General features: G+C 41.0%; 1 protein-coding gene and 1 long non-coding RNA gene across 15 annotated transcripts in view; one reads left to right on the top strand and one right to left on the bottom strand.

The window, feature by feature from the left end:
- The window catches only part of LOC129040497 (uncharacterized), a 57,512-nt gene extending 44,778 nt beyond the window's left edge, over positions 1-12,734 (top strand). The window contains exons 2-3 of the long non-coding RNA XR_008503654.1: positions 5,279-5,427; positions 11,007-12,734. This is a non-coding gene — a long non-coding RNA (uncharacterized LOC129040497). The remainder of the gene's footprint in view (positions 1-5,278; positions 5,428-11,006) is intronic.
- Positions 1-27,790, bottom strand: part of AUTS2 (activator of transcription and developmental regulator AUTS2) — a 1,193,046-nt gene that overhangs the window by 1,028,728 nt on the left and 136,528 nt on the right. The window lies entirely within an intron of this gene.

Genomic DNA, 27,790 nt, shown 5'->3' with positions numbered 1-27,790 from the left:
ATTTAGTACAGTTAAGTAGAACATAAGCTATGTACCAAAGAAGAAGTGGAATAATTACGTTGACAATTTTGGATTGCTACATGTAATCCGCCCAATGGAGAGAAGACAATATAACTACCAACACTGGCCTAAACAGAAGCAAAAACAAAATGCAGCAGATCAAGAGATAAGAGCATGTCCTTAAATCATCAAGATGGTCCTTCTATCTTCTGTCATTCTGCTGGAAAATTCTTTAAAACTCTCACAAATATTATCAATGTGCTCATGTGGATAGCCTGAAAAGAAAGGGAGGAAGACCGTTGTGTTTTGGCTGTGAAGGACAATAAACCCATCATCCATCCTGAGCCTGGTTCCACAGGCCTTAGGGCCAAAACTTTTTCTTTACTGAGCAAGCTTACATGCAAGGGTCTAATTGTTCTTCCAGAGCCCAAGGTCAAGAACATAGCAACTTCCTGATAATGGCATCCCACAACCACATACTTCTCATATACTTCTCATGCTAGCAATACTCTTGCTAATATGAATGAGGTTTGCCTGATAAGTGAAGTACAATTTTCTGCATGCTGAAATATACAAGTTTTGCATTTTTCTCAAAGCTCCCACCTTATCTGGCTAGATCTCCTTTATCTGGCTAGAATGCCAAGGTACTACTTCTTTGTATATGCCCCTCCCCATACACACATCACTTTTGTTTTCACATCAGTACTTTCAACCCAAGTGTCAACCAGCTAAAATGTCCTTATCCCAGTTGTCTCTAAGAACTGCTGGGGTAAGGTTTGCAACCAGCCAGTTCAGCCCTACATCTCTCCATTCATCACCAGAGACCCCTGCCCCTGCCCGCAACTTGAGAACTTAACTTAAAAGAAAGCAAAAAGAAAAAAAAAAACTCTCTAGGACAAAAGCAGCTCCTCTGGCAGGCACTCATAATTCCAGAACACGGCAGGGGCTCCAGTGTTCATCCCAGCTAGCAAGAGCCCATGTTACATAAACCATGTTCCTGCCACTTCATGGCACTTCAGGAAATTACTGTCCAGTATTCACCTGGCCTAAATTGCTCAGAGAATTATCCAAAGGCATCTCATTTACGCTAGTAATATCAGCAAGAATGGAATGAAGTCCACAGCCTTGAGTAACTGACCTTCTTATCAGGCTACCCAGTAGACGATCATGGGCAAGTGGCCTTGGTATGGCAGCTTCACCAGTTAAGAAACAAATAAGACCTGCCCCCAACTGACCTCAAAGGCTTTAAAAGTCAGAATGAGAATACACCGTGCTTTGAATTCTTAACTAAATCCTGTAGGAGCTCAATCCAAGATGCTCACTAGGTACCTACCAAGTCAAAGTTATCATGTTAGGTGTGACAAGGGCTCTCAGACCAGAAGGAACACATCGCAATTTAAGGCAGATCGCTAAATACATCCGTATAGTTAAAGAGAACATGAGCTATGTACCAAGGAAGAAGTGGAGTAATAATGATGACAAAACCACAGCAGCACATGCCAAGCACTGTTCTAAGGGCATCATGTTTACTAACTCATATCACTAAGACCCTATGAAGTAGGGATTCTTATCGTCACTTTATAGATGCAGAAATAAAGATACTTTGTACAGAAAAGCAAGTAATCTTCCCAAGATCAAACAGCCTCTAAGTGGCTAACAGGACAAAAACCCACAGTCTCGGTCTAGTCTGCCTGAAATCTAATGGAGAAAGATGATATGATGGCCATGTGGGAGTAGTCAGGAAAGATGTACTAGAGATGGAGCCATTTCAAATGGACCTACAAGGATGAGAAGATATTATTACTAAGGTAGATATTATTACTTCTTACTAAAGATGCCTTGTGTACCTGTTCTTACAAGTTTAGTCACTTATAACAGATGTAAATTATATACACACCAGCCCAGGCTTCTCTACCCACAGCATGCATTTGAGAGGAAACTGAGATCCCAAGATCTGAAGGGGTTCTACCTAATCATCCTCAATGCATCATTGAGTGACAGTATCTCCCTCCAGGCTTTTCAGCACAGCAGAGGCATCACCCTAATGTACTATTCAACTATGCTGAGGCAATTAAAGCATCCTGATGAAGGTTCACCCTAAATATTTTTAAACCGCCTTATTAAAAGGTGTGATGCAAGTATGAGGTGGCGTTATTATTTTTAAGTTCATCCTCTGCAGTCACTCATTTAGAGGTGTGAAAATAAAACCAGTGTTTCATGTCTCACTTCCTGTATTCCCGCTTGATTAACAGGCTTGTATCCCCGAGCTTGATGATGAAGGTGTATGGTGGAATGGGCTGTATATTATGATTTCACACAAACAAAAAAGCATTTTTTACACAGTGATGAGTGTTTCTGAGGAGCACGTAAGAACATGCAATTCTCCTCACCCGCAATCAACCAGCTCACATGACACAAAGGAAACTCTAAGAGTTCATGTAGGTATGTAATTCCAGAATAAAAGAGTATTTCCTTATTGTTGCTTTACTACTTTTTTTTAAATGGCATGACCATGTAATCGAAATATGAACTTTTTAGAAACAATTATTTTCTTCTTCAGTACAATAACTGATTGTTTGATTTAATATGCAAACATGGTCACCAACATGAATTAGCCAGAAGCCCAACTAGATTAAAGACAACTGGGCTGGCTAGGCACAATGGCTTGCACCTCAAATCCCAGCACTTTGGGAGGCCGAGGCGGGCAGACGACTTGAGCTTAGAAGTTTGAGACCAGCTTGGGCAACATGGCGAAACCCCATCTCTATCAAAAACACAAAAAATTAGCCAGGCATGGTGGCACATACCTGTGGTCCCAGCTACCTGGGAGGCTGAGGTGGAAGGATCACTGGAGCCAGGGAGGCAGAGGTTGCAGTGAATCGAGATAGTGCCACTGCACTCCAACCTGGGTGGACTGTGTGATACCCCCATCTCAAAAAAAAAAAAAAAAAAAGACAACTTGGCTAAAATGTTTGGGAAAATCAGGATCATAAGTGAAAGAACTGGAAAGAACCCTACAAATAATTAGATACAGCCCAATGTCATTATGTTACCAGTAGTTAAACTCAGGCCCAGAGAAATGCAGCAAATCAGGACAGGAACTACAACTTGAATCCCAGTCTCTTCTTTCAACCCGGACCAGTGTGCCAAACAGCCACAACATCTGAAGCTTGGGTCCTCTCAAATAGTGAACATTGTAATTTATAGTCCACTAGAATATAAATTCCATAAGGCTATGAATTTTGTTTCTCTTGTATACCACCATACAAGACCAAGAACAGGGGCTGACATATAGTAGGTACCCAATAAATGTGCTAAATGAATAAAAAACAGCATTCATCATTCAATAAAGGCCCAACATGCATCCAAAATCTTTATCAAGATAATCTCTACTGCACAGAGTTTGTAAAGATCCAGTGGGAGGCAGCAGGACAAGAGTCGAAGTAATCCTGAAATATTGGTATTTGCCAGGGAGAAACTTAACCCACAACTCCTAGCTTTCATTCCAATCATTAGCTTACCCAGCCAAATTCCCAACTGTGAGAGCAAGGGGATTTTCTGAAGTTAATTAGGGGCTTAAAGATTTTCCTTAATATTCAGAGGAGCCCGGCATTCCTTAACTTCCTATCTGATTTCAAATCCATGTCCTGCCACATTTTCTGTAAACAATTATACTTTCCCCTCAGTCCCTGACCCTGCACCCCACTAGATCAAGGAAATACACACAAATCACACAGAAAGATGATCTCACAAAACAACTAACAGGACTGAACTATTTAACACTAACACCCCAGGAAAGGCATTCTAACTCACTAGATCAATAAACAATGAAAAACAACAGACATCGGTGTCCCCCACAGCCAGTCACTACCTTAATAACAAGCCGTATGTTTCAATTCCAATCACAGCCACAGCAGCCAGGCCAGACATCATCTGACAAAGTTAGTGGATGTTACATTTATATAGCAAACACATCATCAGGTGATGGCACACAGGATCCCAGAAGATTCTCTTTATCCAGCTAATCCAGGTTAAAGACCAGATCTGAGGCAGTCTCTATTAGAGCGGGGCAGCAAATTGCCAGTTCAGCAGCATTTCCAGGCAGCTGAAGCATGCATTTATTAGCCTTGCAAGTTATAGATTTTTTTGGTCTGTGGACCCCAAGCTAGTAGAGGGAAAAGGAGAAAGCAACTCTCAGCATTGTATCAGTGGTTGGCCATGACTGAATAAGAAGTTAGCAGATCTTTAGAAAAATTTACCTGTCATCAAATCTGTTTGCAACCATCTCCTCTCGTAAGTGCCTTATATATTAAGTCAAATAACTACAACCAGAGATTCATAAATTGAGTTTTGTGAATCTCAAAACATATTTTCTTACTGATATACAGGATTATGTGGGGAGATGCTTTACTGTTACTTATAATTATTATTATTATTTTTTTGAGACGGAGTCTTGCTCTCTTGCCCAGGCTGGAGTGCAGTGGCACGATCTCGGCTCACTGCAACCTCCACCTCCCAGGTTCAAGCATTCTCCTGCCTCAGCCTCCTGAGTAGCTGGTATTACAAACGCGTGCCACCATGCCCAGCTAATTTTTGTATTTTTAGTAGAGACGGGGTTTCACCATGTTGGTCAGGCTGGTCTCGAACTCCTGACCTCACGATCTGCCGCCTCGGCCTCCAAAGTGCTAGGATTACAGGCATGAGCCACTGAGCCCAACCTACTTGTAATTATTTTGAATGGGCAGCAGCTCTTTGTATGTAGGATTTAGGTTTCTCTGCCCTAATTTTAGTCTCTCTAGAAAGAAGTGATCTGTAAATAAAGAGGTTAAATATATTAAAGAAGTCCTTCTCTGTGGTCTGGAATTATGGTTTCCCTTTTCTTACTATAAAACAAATCTTCATTTTAAAAAATCATCTACAGTAAGAGGCCAGGTGCGATGGCTCACACCTGCAATCCTAGCACATTGGGAGGCCGAGACGGGAGGATCGCTTGAGGCCAGGAGTTTGAGATCGGCCAGGTCAACATGGAAAACCCTATCTCTATATAAAAAAAAAAAAAAAACTTTTTTTTTTTTTTTAATTATCTCCAATTAAACTCGGTAAGTTCTGGTGTTAGTGTAACTGAGTTTGTTACAGAACATGATACTTGTTTTTTTGCCAGATCTTTGTAGATTGAGTTCATACTATAGAATGGAAGAAAATTAGCAAGTTCGTGGAAAAAAATGGTTTTTCATTTTCAGTTTACTATTTAAATAAACTTTTTTCTTTCATTTATTAGGGAATAAATCACACAAAATGCAAGAATGCAAGCATAAATTAAAGCCTCTATTTGTACGGGATCTTCTGGAGGACAGAATGGCAAAACTGAACCCTTCACGGCCAGTGAATTGAAGACATGAAGAGTAAAGAGTCAGGTTCAGCTTCCAGGTTCGCCCATCTTTGAAATTGGTCCTTTATATGGGGGGGGGGGGGGGGGTGAGGGGAATAAAATAAGAGGAAATAAAGTGGGGGCTATGAAAGCTATATTATATAATAGAGTCACAAAAAGAAGAGTATCACTCAAAAGAACACTTCTTCACAGGCACTGAGGAGATCTGACTCTCCAATGCACAACATGCAATAGTCAGGGGTGACGTCCAGGCGTTTGAGGCCCTAGAAAGAAATTATGAAGGCATTTTTCTCAATTGACTCATGAAGTACAGGTTGCACAACCCTAATCCGAAAATCTGAAGTCTGAAATGCTCCAAAATCTGAAACTTTTATGATACCACAAGTGAAAAATTCTACACTGGACTCACATGAGCAGCTGCAGTCAAAACACAGTCAAAACTTTGTTTCATTCACAAAATCATTAAAAGTATTTTATAAAATTACCTTCCAGCTATGTGTATGAGGCATAAATGAATTTTGTGTTTAGACTTAAGTCCCATCACCAAGATATCCCATTATGTATATGCAAATGTTTCAAACTCGGAAAAAAAAAATCAAAAACCTGAACCACTTCTGGTCCCAAGCAATTCGGATAAGAGATACTCAACCACAATATAGCAGAGCAATTAAGTGTATAGGTTCCCCGGGCAGACAGCTGTCTGACCTTGGGCAAATTACCGAGTCTCTCTGTGACTCAGTTTTCTTATCCACCAAATGGAGAAAATAACAGTACCTCATCTGGTAGGGTTGTCAGGTAGATTAAATAAGCAAACACTTGCTTACTCAGTAAGTGTTTCTGCCATCATAATTATTATTATCCTCACCCACATTTATTTATTTATTTATTGGCTAATGTAGAGAGAAACAAGGCCCTAGCTCCAGGCATTAGGCATGAAGAGGTGAGTTGCTGGGTTGAAATGATCTAGCACAACACATTTTCTACACTAGGATATAAAGCTGCTGATGATCATCTCTTACTAGAGGGCACACAAAGCAGAAGGGCCTACTCTCTCACCAGGTGTCTCTGCAAAGATTGCTCAGAAGAGGGTTTAAGGGGGATGGAAAAAAACACACCTCCACCACCTTAAGAACTAAAAGGCAATTTTTAAGGACAATACGGAGGTTGGAAAATTCACTGGGGCTTTCAGCAAGTAACAAATGTGTCAATGAGCTTTTCTAAACTCTTTTTAAGAGTTTAGATACATTTCACTGAATGTGAACATTTCATTCAGTGAAATGCATTTCAATACATTTTCACTGAAAATGTTGGCCATTCTACCGGTTCTGAGATGGGAACGAAACACAGTGACGAAAGAGATTTAGTTGTTTTATTTACTCCAGATTACTTGAAAAAGGAAGCAGGAGAGTAGCCTAAGGTTTATCCCTGATTCACTTAATAACAACTAAGCCTAAGCCAGAAAGTAAATGATGTAATAAAGCGACTGATCCAAAATGCTGGAATGCAACAGTAAGAAAACTGAAGCCCTATCAATCTAAATCTATTGTGAACAGCAGCAGCAACCAACTAAAGAGGTCCTGAGGTCAACCTTGTGTATATGCTGCTTCAGAATCTTTAAAACAAAACCAAAAACACCCACCCAGGCTGTGTTTGCAATGAGATCATCATCCCCACATCCAGTACTGCAGCAGAAGCCACACTCTAGGATCAGCACCTCAATGATTACAGCAGAACTAATTAATTCTAGCTATTTCTCAACTGGTCCCTGGGAGGCAAACACATCCTTACCCTTCAAGAACCAGGTCAAAGATCACCTATTCTGTGAAGCCTTCTCTGATAAGCCCAGGCTGACCTAGTTAAGTGTATCTTCAGAATTCTCACTGCTGTTTATTTAGTGAAATGTTTATCCCAGAGAATTGCATGTTATGTTTCTGTACTTCAACCAAACAGTTCATATTAGACTGAAATGTGTAGAGAGGAAGCATGTATCTTTTTTTGTATTGCACATTTGCTGGATAAAGCAATGAATGAATGAATATCACAGTCCTGGGTTTTAGTAAATTCATACAGTTGATATGTACACTTTGTATTAAAAGTGTTGAAACTCATACTGAAGCAGGGGGCGGTAAAAGAACATTAATTAAACTGCTTTCTAAATAACTGCAGGCAAACAGTAATAACAAGGAGGGGGCACCAATTTCTGAATAATGGAATGTTTAAATAAAACACACTAAAATCAAAATAAAGTGTACATTACTGTGTCAACATCATAGCAAAATATTCAGCAGAAACACATTTGTATTGCCCATTTTTCTCTCCAAATAAATCAAAGGGACCTGATCTAATTTCAAGAAAGGAGATATAAATGATAACTGACAAAACCCTGCCCAAACAGAATCTTACATATCAGGTAAAACACTATATTGGGATTCAGATTGTTATGTAAATAGAAAATAAAGTGAAATCACAGCCTATCCTGCCAGCAAGTCCCTCACAGGGAGCAATCCATTCATCTCTACTACCTATACAACCACCAACCTTACTTCTCTGAAAGCCTTGTCCCAACAGGGAAATCTAACTTCTTCTGGTCAATCATGTTCCTTGATCCACCACCCAAATATAAGCTTCATGAAAGCAGAGACATTATTTTGCTTATAACAGTATCCCTAGAACTTAAAATAGTGCTTATAGCAGAGGTTGAAGAAGCATTTACTGAATTAATGAATACATGAATGGGTGAGAGAAAGAGAGAAAAGAGAAGGAAGGAAGGAGGAATCAGAGGATAAAGTGAAGGACTAATACAGAAGTGAGAAAGAATTTTTCATCTCTAGAAAGGTCTGTACAAGCTGCAGAGTGCTGTGGCAAAGTAAAGCCAATATTTCCTAGGATTTTGGTGTTTATGAAGAAAAAGCAAAATAAAGGCTTTCTTTATTGACCCAAAGCAAGTACTGACTTTTTAAGGAAAAAATTCCGTGTATCTTCATTCACTAATTCAATAAACATTTATATGCCCACGATGTTCCACACACCAACACTACAAACAGGTAAATGCAGCAGAGAATGGAGCTAGCATATAAAAAGATTTGGACATCCTTACCATCAACAACATCACTGAGCATCCCACTCTGCTTTCTGATAAAAACTGGTAGTTACTAGCAAGACATCCCTGCATTCAGGCACAAAGTTCAATTTTTATTGGTATTATTCAAACAAAAGAAATTTCAAGAGATGACAAAAGCATAAAAGAAATGAAAAAAAAAAAGATACAATAAAGAAAGGTAAGAACAACTGGAGTTGTCTGGCCTGGAGAACAAGGCTGATTTCATTAGAAGCTTCAAATACACAAAGAGCTTTTATGAGATAATCCTGAGCATTTCCACAGCTCTCCTTTCTTTCTGAGTGAGGCCTGTGTTTAGGCATTTCCTTCTATTGACTTCAGAGATGCCTTCCTCAAGTCAGAAGTGAATGCCAATATTTTGCTTGCTGATATGTAAGCAAGGGCTTAGCATTCCTAAAACACACAAATACTAGTTTCCTCCTTCTTAGGCTTTAGCAGCCTGTCTGTAGGCATTTCTTTCCCACCCTATAATTTCTTCTCCGCCTTTGTTAAAACTGTAAGCACATCTGCAAAAGACTAAACATGACACTGTAAATGACTGTCACTTCCTTCTCCCCCGTATTTGGCATCCTGACTGCAGAAACCAGATCACTTCACTAGAATATTACACAGGGTTGCAATGGTACAGGTGGCCACTTTACTACCTACAGTTACCCGTCACACATGCACAATGCCAGTGTTACTTGTCTTTGCCCTGTGACCTCTGGTGAGAAAGCAGTAGATGGCAGGGGGTTAGGAAAAGTATCATCCCTGTTTGCAAGGCTCAGTTAAATCATGAAGGTGCATGGCATCCAGGGATAACCATTAGCAAACTATAAAATCATTCAGGTTTGTAGTTCGGCATCTTTTCAGTCCATGGCCTTCACTCCCCATTCCCAAATGTATTAATAGTTCCTCCAGCTCCTACTACAAGATGACCAATCATCTATTTCTTGACCTGTACATGCCCAAAGTGTCCATCCAAGTCGAAGGCAAAGCTCTAGATTCAATTGCAGGACCTATTCTGCCCTGTGCATTCATCTCTCAAAAATAAAAATTAAATGAGTAATAATAACCAATAGAGACTGATACATAAGGAAGAGGGATACAATATACTGTAATTAGCAAGTGTTTCCCATGGCTCTCATCATAATGTTGCTCTCTGTGACACCTCAAGTATTCCCGGAAAAACAACAGCGATGTCAGACCCATAAAATCAAACAGAAAAAGGAAGCAGGGTAGAGTGAGAATTCTTCTAATTATTAAACTCAGCAACACAATTATTATGGCAAAGGAAACAATTTATTGGTGAGATCTTTCTCAGACACAAGTCTCCCCACTCTTACTCCAATCTGTATGCTTAATAAAGATGATTAGTTTTTGGTGGAGATGATTGTTGTTTTAATTAAAGACTATGCTAAAAGAGAGAGTTTGATTATAAAGTAACCCCAAGATACCACGGTGCTTTGTGCCATCTCAGCCTCAGGCACTTGCCTTGCATACCATTTCCATGACAGTTTCCCTAGTCTATAGAACTAGAAGCCTGGATTTATCAAATGCGGCTGGAAAATTCTTGTTCTCGATAAGGCCACTGTCTCAAAATGGCCAGCTCCAAGCCTCACTCACCTCTGCCTGTCCTCCCCAAACCATTTGATGGGTGACCTCGTCAAGTCACTTAACCTCCTTATATCTCTAATCCCTCAGCTGAACAATTAATTGTGCTCCCTCATCTCATGGGAATGTTGAAAGAGATCACTATTAATAGACTAGTCCTTACCAAGTTATTTGCTAATGCAAAATCACTACATGAGGCTGTGTACTGAGGGCCACAGTGTGGTGTAATGCGAACAGAAAGGACTTGGAGTTGGATGTAATCAGGTTTAACCTCAACCCTGCAACTTAGGGGATTGCAAACAAATTACTTATGCTCTAAACCTACGTTTCTTTATTTGAAAAACGGTGAGAAATAACACCTTCCGCTTGTTGCTGTTGTGAGAATGAGATGAGCTAAGATATGTAGATTACTTAAAGTTCCTGGCACAAAACAGGCACTCAAACGTCATTTTCCTTTACAAGTACAGTATCTATTGTAACTTCTCCTGGGCACCCGCACTGGAGATGACCTAAATAGGCCCCACACAATCCCCATCTGAAATACTGCAGCAGTCTTCTGTGTTCCTATTTCTACTCTCCTCACCATCCACCCTTCATCTTCTACCATGCCATGAGCAAATGAAACCCCTGAAAATCCATCTCTCATACCATCCTCGCTACTTAACATCCTGCAACAAATCCCTATTCCAACAGAGTTAAAGTCAAAAGCCTCACATACAAATCCCTGTATCTTACAGAGTAAAAGTCTAAAGACAGAAAAGGCCTTTGACAGTCAGCTCTAGCTGAAACTTTACTTCCTACCTCCCAAACCGTCCTTTGCTCCTTCTCCCACTATTCTCTATGCTCATCAGAACCACCTTGAAGCCTCTGTATGTAACATATGTTGTCCCCACCCCTTCTCAACAGATGAACACCTCTTCCCACACAGTGTTGGGTCTGGATTGGCTGCCGCATGAAGAGAGGTACTTGGTAACCTGACCTTCTTTAACCTCCTCTTCCAGTTGAGTCACCTGTGAAGACACCAGAGGAGGGAAAGGAGCACTCTGCACAAAACCACACAGTAGACAGCAAGAAGCAAGGCAGATCCAAGCTCTGCCTTCATAAAGGTCACTTCGAGGGGATGTCACAGTTGAGGCAAAGGAAAACAGGCCACTGTTAGACTACATGTGAACAGCAGAAAACCAACCTGTAGCACGCAAAGACCTATATAATTCAGCAATGTTCGGCACCAGCTTAATCACAAGCCCCATGCGTGGCCTGCTGGTCTGAGAACCTGAACCTCAGGGAGACTGCCAGCTCTCCCAGAAATCCTGGGAGCCCAACTATCTTACATTCTTAATATAAGCTCCTCCAGCTCCAGAGTGGATACAAATCTTCCTTGAGTTGGAAGTTATTTCCTGAGCCTTTAACATTTGACAAAATACCAAAACTGACTTTTGGATAAGCACTGTTGTCAACTCAAGATGATGAAAATACCACACCACATAGTTCTGGAGTTTCCCGACACTAACAAAGGTTGTTCACAAACATTACCCATATTGCACCCTCACACACCCCCCTTTTGTGGACAGGAAACTTCAGGAAGACAAAGTAACTTCCGCATAGCCAAAGGAGCAGAGCCTAGTTCTCCGTGATCTACCAATTTTCTCATATTCTCTGAACTGCCCAGGCTTGTGAGCCACTGGGGAACGGAATTACCACCGAGCCCCTCCGGAAATGGAGGGCGTCCTGACTCATTTTTCTCATGCCTTTCCCTAAGCACAAGAGGAAAAAAAACAAAACAGGTCAACAGGAACAATTTCCAACTCACTGTTACAAGGTAGGGAAATTTCCACATTACATGTATCTAGAGGCACACCAGACAAATGTATGACAGACCAGCAGACCAGCCAAACAAACTCCACAAAGAAGTAAAAGGAGATGCTCCTTTCAGCACCTCTTGTGTGCCAGGCACTGCACTTCATACTCTCACATACACGATCACATTTAAGTTTTCCAACTGTGACGTAGCTCTTACCATCCCCATTTTATAATTATAAAAACTGAGGGCACAGAGGCTCAGTGACTTGCCCTAGGCCATTCAGTGAAGCCAATATCTAAACCCCAGATGTTTCTAAACACTATGCTTTATTCTAGACAGTACACGGTCGTTGGTCAGGAAACACGAGTTCCTTTGAGAAAGGTATGCTGGAGACATAAAATTATAACGAATTAGTATTACCTAGAACATACACAGCTGCAGTTCCATTCCCTCAGCTCACCGCAGATCCAAAATGCCCAGCTTCATTTCCAATTTCCCCTGAGCCTCCATCACTGACTCCTTAGAAATTTCTATTAGTCTCTTATCTCCTTTCCCATTGAAAAAGAATACCTTCCTCCTAAAAGTCATATTTTTCCATAAGTGACCTGAAAGACAACTAGAAAGCAAGAGAACTCTTATGAAATCGACAATTTTCCATCCTCTCAAAGATTAATTCACCCACGAGTCAACCATGAGTGTCACAATTTCAAAAACCATTCATTTTTTAACCCAACAATTATCCTGATCAAAATAAGTCTCACACAAGATTCTGATCTTAAATACTGAGTGCAAGTGGCATTGATTAAAAGCCTTAAACTTATCCTTTTATTGGCAAACACATTCAGGGGCAGTTATTCACGGCATCTGGTTCAGAAATTAGATACAAAGTTAACTGTAGATTGATTAGTGCTTAGTATAAAGAAGAAAAAGACTAATTCCTGGCTCAGCAAGCGACAGCCTTGGCTTGGATCCATGACAAGGGGCCCAGAGACACTCTAGGCCCCATCTGCACAACAGGAACCTGGGCAAGCCAAAGCTGTGTTCTGACAAGTGGTGTTTCCTCCCACTGGGAGAAAGAACACCTCTGCAGAGAGCAAGGGCTCACCCCAGCCCACTGACTCTCCCAGTGGTCCAAATAAAAGAGCACTTCTAGGAGCCAGTGCCAGACCAGTGAACTCAAAAGAAAGGCTCCTTAGTCAGTACAGGGGCACTGTCTGGGTATTAAGGCCGGGGAGGGGGGGGGCGGTGGGGGGTGGATTTTGGACCACATTAAGAAAGGGACAGAGACAGAGAGATGGATGAGGCAAATCACCATCTGTGATAATAGTCATCAAAAAAAAATTTAACTTTTAGTGAGTACTGTGTATTGGGCACTATTATAAGAACTTCATGTGGATTAAGTAATACATGTATAATCCTTCCAATTCCACAAGTTTTGTTATACCCACTATTTTAACTACAAGCTATCCGAGACACAAAAATGCTAGATAAAGTAAGATCCAAGGTCACATTCAGCCACTAAGTGGTAGAGAAAGGATTACAACCCAGGAAGTCTAGGTTTCAGATTCTTTTAAGCCTAAACACTGTACTACTACACTTTCTCATGATGACACCTGGCCATACCTTTGCAAATGCAATAAATTGAACAAGTACCTATTATATGTCTACATAACTGAAGAAGTTTATATGCTGAGAAACAATCCCACAGGCTAAACCACTGAGAAATAAAGGCCTGAAGTTCAGGTCAATAATTCATCCTTTCATCTACCCTTCTTACCTTCCACCTGCCTAAATACACTTACCTCCTTTCCATCATATGGAATAGTACATGGAACAAAATTCAAAAAGTACCAAGGAGAATATAAGGAAAAGTAAGTCCCTGTCACCTCACTCTTGCTTCTCTCCTCTTCTCTCTAGAGGCATCTACTATTAGCAATAGACCAAAAAAAATTATTTTGAACAGAATATTTAGGTCATAAATAGCATTGAAAATCATGCAACAAATGGAAAGAAATCAATCTGCCAGACCCAGAATGAAAGGCTAGTTGTGGCTAAGCAAACCTCTCAGACCCTGGGTGGCCAATTAGGCTGTTATTTATCAGACACTGCCTCAACAATATGCACATTAAGATAATTTATGAAAGGCTCAGGGAAATGTTTTTCTAGTCAATAATAATTGGTCAGGTGATCCTTCTTAACTCACACACCCAAAACAAAGTTTCTTGTGGACTTGCAAGTCACTTTCGTTTTCCTGGTGATTTTTAATGAACAAAAACCTTCAAAGAAGATGTACAACTTTTCTAAACAAAATGTTTTTGGCCTCTACTGCTTGCTGTTATCCCTCCTTATTTTCCAATGCCCTTCTCCTTTTCTTCTTCCATACCTCTGATGGCTTACTATTAACATAGAAAAGGAACAAGTTCTAGGTCTGGAAGCACTGGGTTTCCATTTCATTCCACTCCCCTAAACTTCTGTAAGACCTTTGGCAAGTAAGTACCATAACTCCTCAAAACTCTGTCCTCCCTAGTCTGTGAAATGAAGCTAAGACCACCAACCTTTGTCATGCTAACCAATGAAACAATGTTTCTGAAGCCAGGCCTGGTGGCTCATGCCTATAAACCCAGCACTTTGTAAGGCCCAGATCTTTACAAAAAATCTAAATATTAGCTGAGTATGGTGGCTCATGCCTGTGGATCTAGCTACTTGGGAGGCTAAGGGAGGAGGATCACTTAAGCCCAAGAGTTTGAGGCTACAGTGAGCTATGATCTCACCACTGCACTCCAGCTTGGGAGACCCTCTCTCTGAAAACTACTACTACTACTACTACTACTACTACTACTACTACTACTACTACTAACATAGTATTTGTTATATACAAATAATAATACTAATATACTAATATAATACTACTAATACTAATATATACTAATATAATAGTATAATACTAATATATCTTAATATAATAATCATAATAACATAGTATTTGTGGAAATACTTGGCTCAGAAAGGCAATCAATATTTGTCAGCATTCCTTCCACCTTCTCATGTGGGTCAGACATTCAGACTGAAACTTGAGAACCCGCACACCCTTACACTTTTGCCTTTTTCCAGTTCCTAATATATACCCTACCACACTGACAGAAACCAACCATGGTCATGTACTACTACATCAGCAGTGCTTAAATTTGAGTCCCGTCATCAACAGAATGAGAAAACAAGAGAACATACCAAATGAACTCTGAATACTATGTAAATGGGGGCTGTTGCAACATGAATATCTGCAGGGTATTCAGATTCCTTGTAAACTTTTCCTCATCCCCAGGCCCTACATTCCAGATACTTCTCAAGTTGTCTGTTCAGCCAGCCCCTACAGCCCAATTCAAAGAATCAAATGTGGCCCATTCTTTTCCTGCGGTTCTCTGCCTCCCCCTTTCCTGTCTGTAATGCCAGGGTGGTTTTTAAAACAAATGAGAATGGCACTCAAGAGGCAAAATGAATTCACTTAGCTCTGTGCTCCCCTCTCCCTTGCTGTTATTTATTTTTGTGTATTTCACTAGCAGCAACATTTGTCAACATGGCAGCAGAGAAGCCGCAAGCCAGGGAGAACTGTTTTTGTACAAAACAAATAACTTAAGCAGTGCAGGAGCAGTTTTGAATAAAGTTGCCATATGAACAGCCGCAAAGCGCAAAATGGTGAGCCCTTGCACTGGCTGCAGCAGCTGCTTCCACATCCAAAGAAACAAATACTTTGGAAGGGAAAAAGCTAAATTGGCTATTTACAGAAAAATTCAAAGAATTTCAATCACATGATCCAGCAACAGTCAAATCAGCACAGTCCACAGCTGAAAAGAAGATAAGGGAAGAAAGGGAAGGAAGGTGGTGCCTACAACATCTGATGAGGAAGAGCATGAGGGAATAAAGTAATGATAACTAAAGGGTACAGGTTTCTTTTCGAGGAGATGAAAATTTTCTAAAACTGACTGTGGTAGTGGTTGCACAACTCTGTAAATCTAAAAGCCACTGAAGTGTACACTTTAAATGGGTGACTTGTATAGTATGAGATACATTACAGTTCATAAAGATGTTGTGGGGGGCGGTGGACTCAAAGGAATAGAAGTCTGTATAAGGGAGGTATATCCTGAAGCCCCCTCAGAGAAATCTACCAGTCTCATCACTATGTATTAAGCCCTGGGCAAGGTGCACTGCTTACATCATCTCATTCAATCCTGACAACGACCTCTTTAGGTATTATTCCCAATTTACAGACAGAGAAGCTGGGGCTCAAAGATATCTAAGGTGATTCTGCTTCTAATCAAGTATCTGTCTCCAAGTCCATGCTCCTTCCACCTCACCCCACTACCTCCCTACTCATCTAATCTCATCACTGAGGAACACAGTATTTATGCTGTTATCAGTGATTTATTTTCCCAAATAAACTTACCCCTAAGCAAATCGTTTTTTGGAAACTAAACTTGACAAGAGCTCTCTGACACACTCATTATTTCCCTCTCTTCTTATAAAGATACCAAAAACAAGCCTGTATGCTTCTTGTTGATGACCCACTTTCCTCTAAGAACCTGAGTCACTACATACAGTGTTGCCCTCAGGGACTCCTAGGATGTTTGAGGCTGCCTGTTTAGCCCAACTGTCATACTTTTATTTTAATAGCTATTGTGTCTCTTCCCCCTGCAGTCAACCAGAGTTCCTTATAATTGTCTGTACATCTTCAGAATACAAAATTTATCTTTTCTCTCTACCTAGCTGATTGAGTCAGGGGTCAAGGGAAGCTTCACCAGAAACTGTTACTACGAAAGTTCCAGCTTTGTGACAGCTATTTGTTAATCAATGGCTTTTTCAATTTTATAACCAGAATTAAAGAGACTGCCACCCATCTCATTCACGGATAAGTGGGAGTTTACAACAGTAACAATAATTACTATTACATTTGACTTTTATGCAATACTTTTAATTTTTCCAAACCACCAGGCTACCCTAGCCCTTTCAAAAATTAAAGATATGGTCTCCCCACACACGCAGTTTCCTGTGTACTTCATTCCTTTGTACAGATGCCTTATCTAGGAAAGTTTTATCCTAACAGTATGTGAACTGCCTGAGATAAGAAATCTAAAATCGCAAACACAGTAAGCTGTTTCTAAAGGGAACATAATCTCTTCTTCCCAAACTGAGACCCTAATGAGAAGCATCCTCTCCACACAAAATTCAATAACTCAAGTTTCATATTAGGAAGAATCCATTCTCATAAGGAACCCTAAAGAAAAATTCCATTAATATATTCTATCTAGATTTGATTTGGCTTTGAAATTTTTTTAATTGGAAAAAAAAAACAACGCTAAGCCATTTCATATTCTACTCAGCAAAGAAACCCTATGAACTCTGCATGCTTCATGCCCATTTTACAGATTTAAAAAATGGCCTAACAGAGATTTTAAAACGTACGCAAATAATGTCTGGCACGCTTTCTCTCTCTCTCTCTCACACACACACACACCTCTCCTTCTCTCTGTGTCACACACATACATACATACATATACATACATACACACAATGACAAAAACTGTGGGAGAGCCAATCCAGTACTCCAAGCAGCTCATGCGGTGGCAAATCTCAGGCTTTGAAGCCAGAAAGAACTGAATTTGAAATCTACCGTTGCTACTTCTACTTGCGTGATCATAAATAAGCCACTTCCCTATGTGTAAAACAAAGCTAATGAACCTTCCAAGTCATGCTGAAAACAAAACAAGATCTTGTTTATAATGCCCACAGTCCAGAGCTTATATTCAGCAAATTATTCATATTTTACCTCCACCACATCATTTTGATACCTATACACCATATTCAAATAGCCAGCATTTACTAAGAACTTATTAACACCATGTGTGAGGAATCACTCTATATGCCATATCCAAGGTCATCACAGTAAATGGCAGTTTGACTCAGAGTTCAAGCTATGTCCTATTTTGTAAAGCAGAAGTACACAAAGGTAACTTTGCAGATAACAACACATCAATTCCCATTCACCAGAGCAGTGGTTCTCCAAGCGTGGTCCCTGACCAGCAGCACTGGCTGGCATCGCCTTGACATTTGTAAATAATGCAAATTCTTGGGCCCTGCCCTAAACCTCCTGAATCAGAAACCCTTTGGGTAAGGCCCAACATTCTGTGTTTTAAAGAGGCATCAAATCACCTGGGGGATTTGTGAAAACACAGATGCTAGGCCCAAGCAACACAGATACTGAGGCTTCTGCCACGATCTTCCCGACACTCAAACACAAAAATGCCAACAATGCCAGGCTCTTGTATCCAACTCTACCTTCTTTTTGGTCGCCAGCCTTAGGCAGGCAGCATCCAAGGTCCACACCTGCAATGGCTGATGATGGTGTCCCATGCCCATCATCCAAAGATCTGAGTTTCCCCCCACAAACTCCATTCTCAACACAATGGTCAGAGTCTTCTTACGTAATACAGCCCTCGCCCACAGCACCCCACCTCATTCAGAGCACAGACCAAAGTCCTTATAGTACCTACTGTTGCTGTATCATCAAAGCCAAGAGGAGAGCCTATCAAGCATCTATAACCATATGCTCAATGAATTAATAAGAGAACACAGTTAATCTCAAATAACTTAGAAAAAGCAGCCAAATGTCATAAAAAATGTTGATGTAGGCCAGGCACAGTGATTCATGCCCTATAATCCCAGTACTTTGGGAGGCCAGGGCAGGAGGATTGCTTGAGGCCAGGATTTCAAGATCAGCCTTGGTAACATATGGAGACCCTATCTCTAAATTTAAAAAAAAAAAAAAATTCTTTTAATTAGTGGGGCACGCCTGTAGTTTCAGCCACTCAAGAAGTTGAGGCAGGAGGATCACTTGAGCCCAGGAGCTCAAGGCTGCAGGGAGCTATGATCGTGCTCCTGCATTTCAGCCTGGGCAAAAGAGTGAGACTTTGTCTCCTAAGGAAAAAAAATTTAATGTACATACTGGCATTGTTTTTGCATTTTCATTATCAGTAACACAACTGGCAAGACATCTACTAAACCCACACAGAATACTCAAAATCCCATTTCTTCAGAAGAAATGCCATGTACCATACAAACTGCAAGATTACTTTTTTTAAACCCACACAAATATTACTTCCCCCAAATGTAATTTCTAATTTACAGCTCCAAAATATAATCTATATTGGAATTTGCATAAAACTCAACAGACCTGCAGCAAGATATTAAATTTTAAATTTGCATGCAAGAATGGCCAAGTAATATTAGTCTAGCCAAGGAGATCATGTCTGTAAACTTGAGAGCTTGCAGATGTAATGAGAAGAAAAATTGTACACTTCAACGAAAGCAAGTTGATTAAAATGCTCTGATGCAGTGGTAACAGTGCAAAGGAGGCAAAAGTGCATTTCAAATTTCATAAGCTAGGCTCTGATAACATAAAATGAGAATCACTGCTCCAGAATAGGTCAATGGAACATACTGGCATCTGCTCCATCTGTAAATATTACCAGGTGACAAAGGTAAATAATCTGAGTTTGAATGTACCTATCTGGCCCTACATCCCCCCAAGTACCCTTTGGATCAAGGAGCTACATCACCAGCAGTGATTTATAGCAACAGGGATGGTGATGTTACTATTCTCACCAGTTGTACAGCCCAACCTATACACAAGGCGCAGGGAGAGGTGGTTTTTTGGTCAGCCGGAGAAAGAGTTTCTTACTCTCTGAACCACCAAAACGCAAAGGCGAAATGCTCAATGACCTGTTCTGAAACAACTAATGCAATGGGGACTAAGAAGAGATGTTTAAGAACTAGGCCTCAGGGGGTCCACGACTCTCCTCTCAAGAAGCAGCCAAATGGACTGCAGCACTTTGCAAAAAAGACATTCCTTGAGAAGCACTTGGGTGTACAACAGGATAACAGCAAAAAAGTGACTGAATTTTCTGAGGAGCCTGTTTACAGTGCTTTTGTGTAGCTTGTTTATAGAAATTCTAAGCAATATTTTATCTTTTATTTTTTAGAGATAAGGTCTCACTCTGTCACCTAGGCTGGAGTGCAGCAGTGTGATTATTGCTCACTGCAGCCTTCACCTCCTGGGCTCAAGTGATCCTCAGCCTCCCCAGATAACTGGGACTACAGGCATACGCCACCACATCGGCTAATTTTTTTTTTTTTTTTTTTTTTTTTGTAGTGTGGGGTGTCTTAATTTGTAGTCCAGACTGGTATCCAAGTCCTGAGCTCAAGCAATACTCCTACCTCAGCCTCCCAAAGTGCCAAGATGACAGGCATGAGCCATCACACCCGGACCTACAGTATTTTATTTTAAAAAGAGTCTTGGTGCTCTAAAAGTGTGAAATCACTGGTCTAATAGAATTACTCCTGAAGAGGAAACAGAAAAGGAGTATCAAATGTAGATCCATGCTTGATACCTTTCTGGCTGTGAGACCTTGGTCAATTCCAACCCTCTAAGCTCCTCCTGATCAGTAAAGGGGGGTTAAAAATACATATTCCTTAAGATGCAGAAATTCTACTCCTAGATATTTACTCAAAAGAGATGAAAACATAGCTGCACAAAGATGTGTATAGAAATGTTCATAGCAACTCACTTACAGCAGCCCCAAATTGGAAACAACCCAAAAGCCCATCATCAGCAGAACGGCTAAACACACTGCAGTACATTCAACACTGGAATACCACAGAGCAAGAAAAATGACCAGCCTCGTGATACATGCCAACAACATGAATGAACCTCAGAATAATTACGCTGGCCAGGCGTGGTGGCTCATGCCTATAATCCCAGTACTTTGAGAGGCTGAGGCCTCAATTAACACTAGGAGTTCAAAACCAGCCTGAGAAACACAGCAAGATCCAGTCTCTACCAAAAAAAAAAAAAAATGTTAATTAGCCTAGCAAGGTGGCACATGCCTACAGTCCCAGCTACTCAGGAGGCTGAGGTGGGAGAATTTGCTTGAGCCCAGGAGTTCCAAGTTACAGTGAGCTATGATCGTGCTACTGTACTCCAGCTTGGGTGACAGAGCAAGATCCTATCTCAAAAAATAGGTAGCATGCAGGTAGGTAGATAAAATTTAAAATAATTATGCTGAGTGAACAGGCCAGACATAAGAGAGTGTGTAAAATGTAATTCCATTTACATAAAACTCTAAATAAGAAAACTCTATAATAGACAGGAAGCAGATCAGTGGTTGCCTGGGGCCAAATGTAAGAATGACAGACTGACTGGGAAAGAGATGAGGGAATTTTTAGGGTGACAGAAATATCCTATATCTTGATAGCAGTGGTGACTGTAGCTCAAAGTCATAAAACTGTACACTTAAAAATCGATGCACTTTATTGTATGTAAAAAAGTTGAAAAAAATACATGTCCCATCTAACCCATGACAATGTTATTAAGGAATAAGTGATATAAATTATATGTGGAAGCTTAATACACACGCCCTGGGACAAAGTCATAGCAAACAATGTATTTCTTATTCTGAAAGTCAACAATATGGTACAGAAGGCAGCCCTGGCTACTGACAACAATGATGAAAGCTAAAGTACTAAGCACATCCTCTGTGTCATGTATGCTCTAAGGTCTTCATGTGTGTCAACCCATCTAGTCTTTACAACAACCCTGTAAGGAAGGAACTATTATTATTCCCATATTACAGATGAGGAAACTGAGGCACTGAGCAGTTAGGTAACTTGCCCAAAGTCACAAGAAAAACCAGAGCAAACAATTTTCAGGTAAGTGAGAGTCTTACAAGTAGCAAAGTACTGGGCCTGGAAAGCTACTTTCCCACCTAAAGACAAGCATCAAAGTGTTGCCTCCAAGCCAGAGCCACCAACTCTGCAGAAGGCCTTCCCCATCAGTAGAGTAGAAAGTTAATTGTGCAGGAGATACCCCATCTTTTCTGTGGATCTGGGGAAGAGCAGATAAAAACAGAATAGCTAGAACAACAACAAAAAAGACAAGTTGGTAACATCGCTACATAAAAGTCATAAAAGTGGTTTACAGGCAACAAATAATTACCACAACTAACCACCTACTATGTGAGGCTTGGAGAAGAGCTTTAAATGTGTTCTCATGCAATCTTCCCAGCAACTCAGAGAAATAGGAAGTATTATAATGATCACTGTATAGATGAAGAAACTGATTCTTAGGACAGGTAAGATAATCTACCAAAGGTATATACAACTAGCGAGTGATAGGACTCACAGTTCAATCAAATGTATCTTCAAAGTTAGTTTTGATGCTTAAATGTACTCCCACCCCAATCTCAATGAAATCAAAGTTTTAAGAAAATAATGTAAAAAGTTAGCCAAAGTATGGACATCCCAACCAAGCCTGCGTTGCCTCCAACTGTTCCAGTATTTTTCTGAGAATGTAACAGCCACTGTTATTTACAGAGCAAACGTGCCAGGCATAGTGCTAAGGGCTTTAGATATCAACTCAGGTAATCTTCACAACAAACCTACGAGATTCAAAGAGAAGAAAATCTTTCCCCCTAGAACTGTGTATCCAGCCAACTACCTTTTGAGATGAAGGGCAAAAGACAGACATCTATGATAAACAAAAAAGAGCATTTACTACCAATAGGCACTCACTAAAGGAAATTCTAAAGAAAAGTCAAACCTGAAGGAAGGTCTGAGATGCAAGAAAGAAATATGAACAAATAAATTGTCAAATACATAGGTAAATCTAAAAGACCATCTGCCCCCCTCCCCCCCCACAAAAAAAAAAAAAAAAGGTAAAATAGGCTGGGCACCAGTGGCTTATGCCTATAATCCCAGCACTTTCCAGAGGCTGAGGTGGAAAGGATCACTTTAGCCCAGGAATTCAACATCAGCCTGGGCAACATAGGGAGACCCTGTCTCTACAAAATAGAAATTTTTAAAATTAGCCAAGCGTGGTGCCTCATGCCTAATACTTAGGAGGCTAAGTGGGGAGGATCGCTTAAGCCTGTGAAGTTGAGGCTGCAGTGAGCCAAGATCACACCACTGAACTTCAACCTGAGTGACAGAGGGAGGCCCTGTCTCAAAAAAAAAAAAAAAAAAAAAGGCAAAACAAATACTGGATTTAGGTTGGGGTGGCAGTATGATCAGATACAGGGTGGTCACTTGTATTATCCAAGGTGGTTAGGCTATGGATTTTTTTTTTTTTAAAGACAGGGTTTTGCTCTGCTGCTCAGGCTGGAGTACAGTGGTGCCATCATGGCTCACTGCAACCTCTGCCTTCCAGGCTCAATCCATCCTCCTGCCTCAGCCTCCCAAGTAGCTAGGAATACAGGTGCATGCCACCATACCCAGCCAGTTTTTTTTATTTTTAGTAGAGGCAGGGTTTCACCACATTGCCCAGGCTGGTCTCGAACTCCTGGGCTCAAGCAATCCGCCCAACTTGGCCTCCCAAAGTACTGGGATTATGGGTGTGAGCCACCGCACCTGGCCTGGATTAACTTTAGACTTAAAAGTATATGTGACTTTATTTCAAGGGTAATTACTAAAACAATACTATGTGAATCTTTAAAACCAAATCAGGGTTCGGGGTGGGGTGGAGTTGAATAAGAAGGAATGAGTTGGAAAATGGTGGTGCCCAGATTCGAATCCAGGATGCCAAGTTCCCAAGCCTATTCACAAAACAATACCACCATATTGCGTACAATCAGCTCTCAGAAATCACATGTGTGTCTTTAGGAAACAAACATACTATTTCCGCTTGTCATCTTTTCTCAAAGCACATGAAGACTTAAGATTTAAATCCTCAATGGATCGAGAGTTGATGAGAAATTACCACCACAGGCCACACTCCATACACAGCACTTGTTTTTGGCCTCTCCAAAGGAAATCTTTCCAAGTAGGTTGGAAAGTCAACAAGATGGTAACTAGAAGCAGAACTTTTTTTATTGCTAGAACTATCCAAGCCCATCGCCACTTTAAATTTTGCCTAAAAATTAACAATCCCTGGGCAAAAGCTCTTTCTCATAGCCAAAGGAGCAGTGATAACCTCACACCTAAACTCCGCATTGCTCTCCTATTGAAAGACATTTCTGGCCGGGCGCAGTGGCTCATGCCTGTAATCCCAGCACCTTGGGAGGCCGAGGCGGGCGGATTACCTAAGGTCAGGGGTTTGAGACCAGCCTGACTAACATGGTGAAACTCCGTCTCTATTAAAAATATAAAAAAATTAGCCAGGCATGGTGGCAGGCGCCTGTAATCTCAGCTCCTTGGGAGGCTGAGGCAGGAGAATTCCTTGAACCCGGGAGTTGGAGGGTGCAGTGAGCCGAGATCACGCCATTGCACTCCAGCCTGGGCAACAAGAGCAAAACTCCATCTCAAAAAAGAAAAAAAAAAGACATTTCTGATTTAAGTATGTTTTTGTCAAGAATCTTTAATTATGTTTCACAATTGTGTCTTCCTTTCTTTCACTTGCCTAAAATTTCAACTTCAGTGCCTCAGAAGTAGATTAAATAAAGATAAGCTCTTGTCAATCAGAGCTGGCTTCTCCTCCCCCCACCTACCTTCTCTGGTTACTAGTTCTAAATGCTGCCAATCAAGAAAAATTCTTGCACATCAGCTGTCATTCTTTCCTGTCCAAATGACACTGGTCAGACTTCATTAGGAACACTGTCCTGATCAAAAGCTACAGCCAATCATGTCCACAGAACATCGAAGAAGCAGCTGGTCATGTCTAGCTGGTGTCTGGCACAATTCCCATTCACAGAGGATGCAAGCAGGGCCAGACACACTTCCCCAGGGCCAAAGAGGCAGCTAGTCATGTCTCTGGCATATTACAGGCTGCTGTAAACTACATGTCCTCTGCTGATTGTGTTCCTACATCATTGGCCCACTAAACATAGTCTCAAACTTTATTAAGTCCTCGTAGCCACAAAGACAACTGGGAGTTTAGCAGTCCTCTCCTTCATTAACTGGTTGTGCCACTGAGGGATTTAAGTCAAGCTGCTGGTTTCTGATTCTCCAGACAGCAGGTTCAATCCTTCCCCAACATACAGAAGTTTACAATAGCCACTATTCTACACACCAACAACAACATCCATACTCTCTCAGCACAGACTGCATATACTATGTCAAGGAAACAGTGAAGAATTAGCACAAATCTGATAGTTAAAGCCTCAAAGAGCCAATTCTTTCAACTCAAATACTTATTTTCAACTGTATTGACACAGTACTGTTGTGACATTTACTTAAAAAGATGAGGTGGGTGGGAGATTTTTAAAAATACAGCCCTTTAAACACCTAAAGAAACAGTAGGATAGAAGCAAGAGCAGAATTTGGTTGAGGTATTTTTGGTTGTTGTTTTCTTTTGAGCTTGCAAGCTCTTTATTCTCCGGTTGGGCTATCCTGTTTGTCCCCAGGGTATAGTGCAGAAAGCTTTATACCCAAGATTCAACATGCCAGTCATGCCCTTAAATCCCAGATGTGTGTACCCACATCAGGAGCCTGGCTGTGTCAATATGCAGGTGCGGAATGACTCAGAGGTGGGCCATTCATACCAGAAGAGGCATTTGCCTGGGTTCAGAGTGAATCAGAAGTTCAGTTATTAGTAACAGAAGTGGTTATTTAAATGTATGATTTCATCCTAATTAAAACTAATGGGGGAGAGAATTTGCATTTAGCTGCCTAGTAAATAGCTCTGTTATTTCACTTTTAATATCTGAAGGGTATTAGCAAGATAAGGTTTTCAGGGCAGGAGGGGAGGGAAGTGAAGGTGGTGGTTTGTTATTCTCACCCCCTGAAGATTGGTTTTATACCCTATTCCTTTCCTTTAGTGCTTTTTAACAACCTCCACCCATCTAACCAACCCCCTAGGCCAGAAGCTAATAAAACATTCCATCTTAGAAAGCTAACAGTCCAGTACACCTAAGAAAACCACCCAGGGACACCACCGAACATCTTGCATGCACACTAATAACTGCAGGATATCTGATTAGGAGAATGCAAAATAAGAAGCCATTAACAGCAGCCCTCATCTCCTTCCTCCACACTGATTACCAAAAGAACAGCAGCAGCTGAATCAGAGCTAAATCCTATTCACAAGGGACCTAGGGCAACAAAGAGGAAAAAAAACCGTTAGAGTAGTGCTTCTCAAGGGAAGCTGCTTTAAGTCATTTTGATTCTGGCGTCAATCACGCCTGCCACAAACCAATAAGCATGTATAACGCAAGCAAAGACTAGATTCCATTCCTTCCCTCCCTCCTGGGGCTCAGCACAGTGCACCTAGCATACTTAATTGCCCTGTCAACCAAACTGCTACTTGCAAGGCCTCCAGAGGAACTCAGCTAGTCCAAGGCTGAGTTTAACTCACAGGCTTAAATGTTTACCCTGAGAGCACAAAAATATCAGCTGGGGAGAGGGAACAGATGGCCTCAGGGCAGCCCACTCTCACTCTCACAGAAGCTGACTAACCACAAGACTCTTTCGAAGAGTTTTACCCTCTCTGTGCCTTAGTTTCTTTACCTGATAGCATATCTGCTCCCCAGGGTCATTGTGGGAAGTAAACAAATTAATTCACATAAAATACCAGGAACAGTGCCTAATAAAAATTAAATGTCTTCACCCTTGTCCCCCTCCCATGTACCTATAGAGGAGAAAGAAGGGGATGAAAAAGGAGAGAAGGAGAAAAAAATGGATCCAAGGATATGGCTTAGATTTACAGATAAAGAAACTAATGGCCCACCTCCCCACATGACCCCCTTGCATTAAACTTTACTTCACCCCAAATCTGCAGTTCTCTCCCTTCCAAAGGCACAGCTTCTGACTCCTGGCTTAGCAGTCAGTGAAGATGATCAGAATTCCCCTTCTCTGCAAAGAACCTCAGCAAAAAAAAAAAAAAAAATCACTAGCGTTTCCATAAACACAGTATTTTGAGATTGGTGAGGGATCTGTGGATCCCCAAACTCTGTGCAAGTCAAAATGAATGTGCTGGTAGACAGCCAATGTTTCCGATTTGATTTGGCAGAATATACCCAGTTAGGATGTTCTCTCAATGCAATTAGCAATGCACTGTCAATGAGCAGTTTAGCTATTGACAATACCTGTTGCAATTTAATTTTAAATGTCAATGACTTGTTTGGGTTCACTGCAACAAGGCTTTTATGCATGACAAATAAGCATCCTAGAACAACAGGATGGATGAGCAAAACAAGAGGGTGAAGAAAATCAATAGACACTGTATAAGGGGCTGTCTTTCAAACATCCCTCTGTGGCAATGACTGCCATGAACAAGGCAGGCTGCTCCTCCCAGGAGCAGATTGGGGACTTAGGGAGTGTGTTACTGTCATCCACTTTTGCAACTGATGCCCACTGTTCCTAATGGGATATGGGAATGAGGAGCAGACCAGGTTCTGGAGATAACCAGGACTAGGCAAAAATGCTAGCCCAAGCAGGGACTTGGTTCTGAGGACACCACAGTGACTCTGCCCGACTTTTACTAGCTAGGTGGCCTTGAGCAAGTTATCTAACCTCTCTTTGCCTCAATTTCTTCCTCATCTATACAATTAGGATAATTGTAAAGAATATATAAACAAACATATTATAAGCACTGAGCACAGTACTTGGCATATTAATAGCATTTGATAAATGTTAGCCTCTTGTTATTATTCAATTGAGTTAAATGGTTGATATTACTCAAAAAAGAAACAAACAAAAAAAAAATCTATACACTCGCACAACATAGAAGGATGTCACCAATTCAAGCATCTACAGTGCAGGACTTTGAGTAAAGTTGACTCACCCCACGGAAAACTGAGAGGGGTAGAGTCTACAGCAAAATGGAAAATCTGTACCCCTTTCCTAGAGCACTCCTGCTCTCAATAACAAATGAAGCCAGGCATGGAGCATGGCCTGACACTGCCAGGTG

Source organism: Pongo pygmaeus, chromosome 6 (genome assembly GCF_028885625.2).
Source record: "Pongo pygmaeus isolate AG05252 chromosome 6, NHGRI_mPonPyg2-v2.0_pri, whole genome shotgun sequence".
Taxonomy (NCBI): domain Eukaryota; kingdom Metazoa; phylum Chordata; class Mammalia; order Primates; family Hominidae; genus Pongo; species Pongo pygmaeus.
Note: the sequence above shows the minus strand (reverse complement) of the source record. Positions and strands in the feature narration are given on the sequence as shown.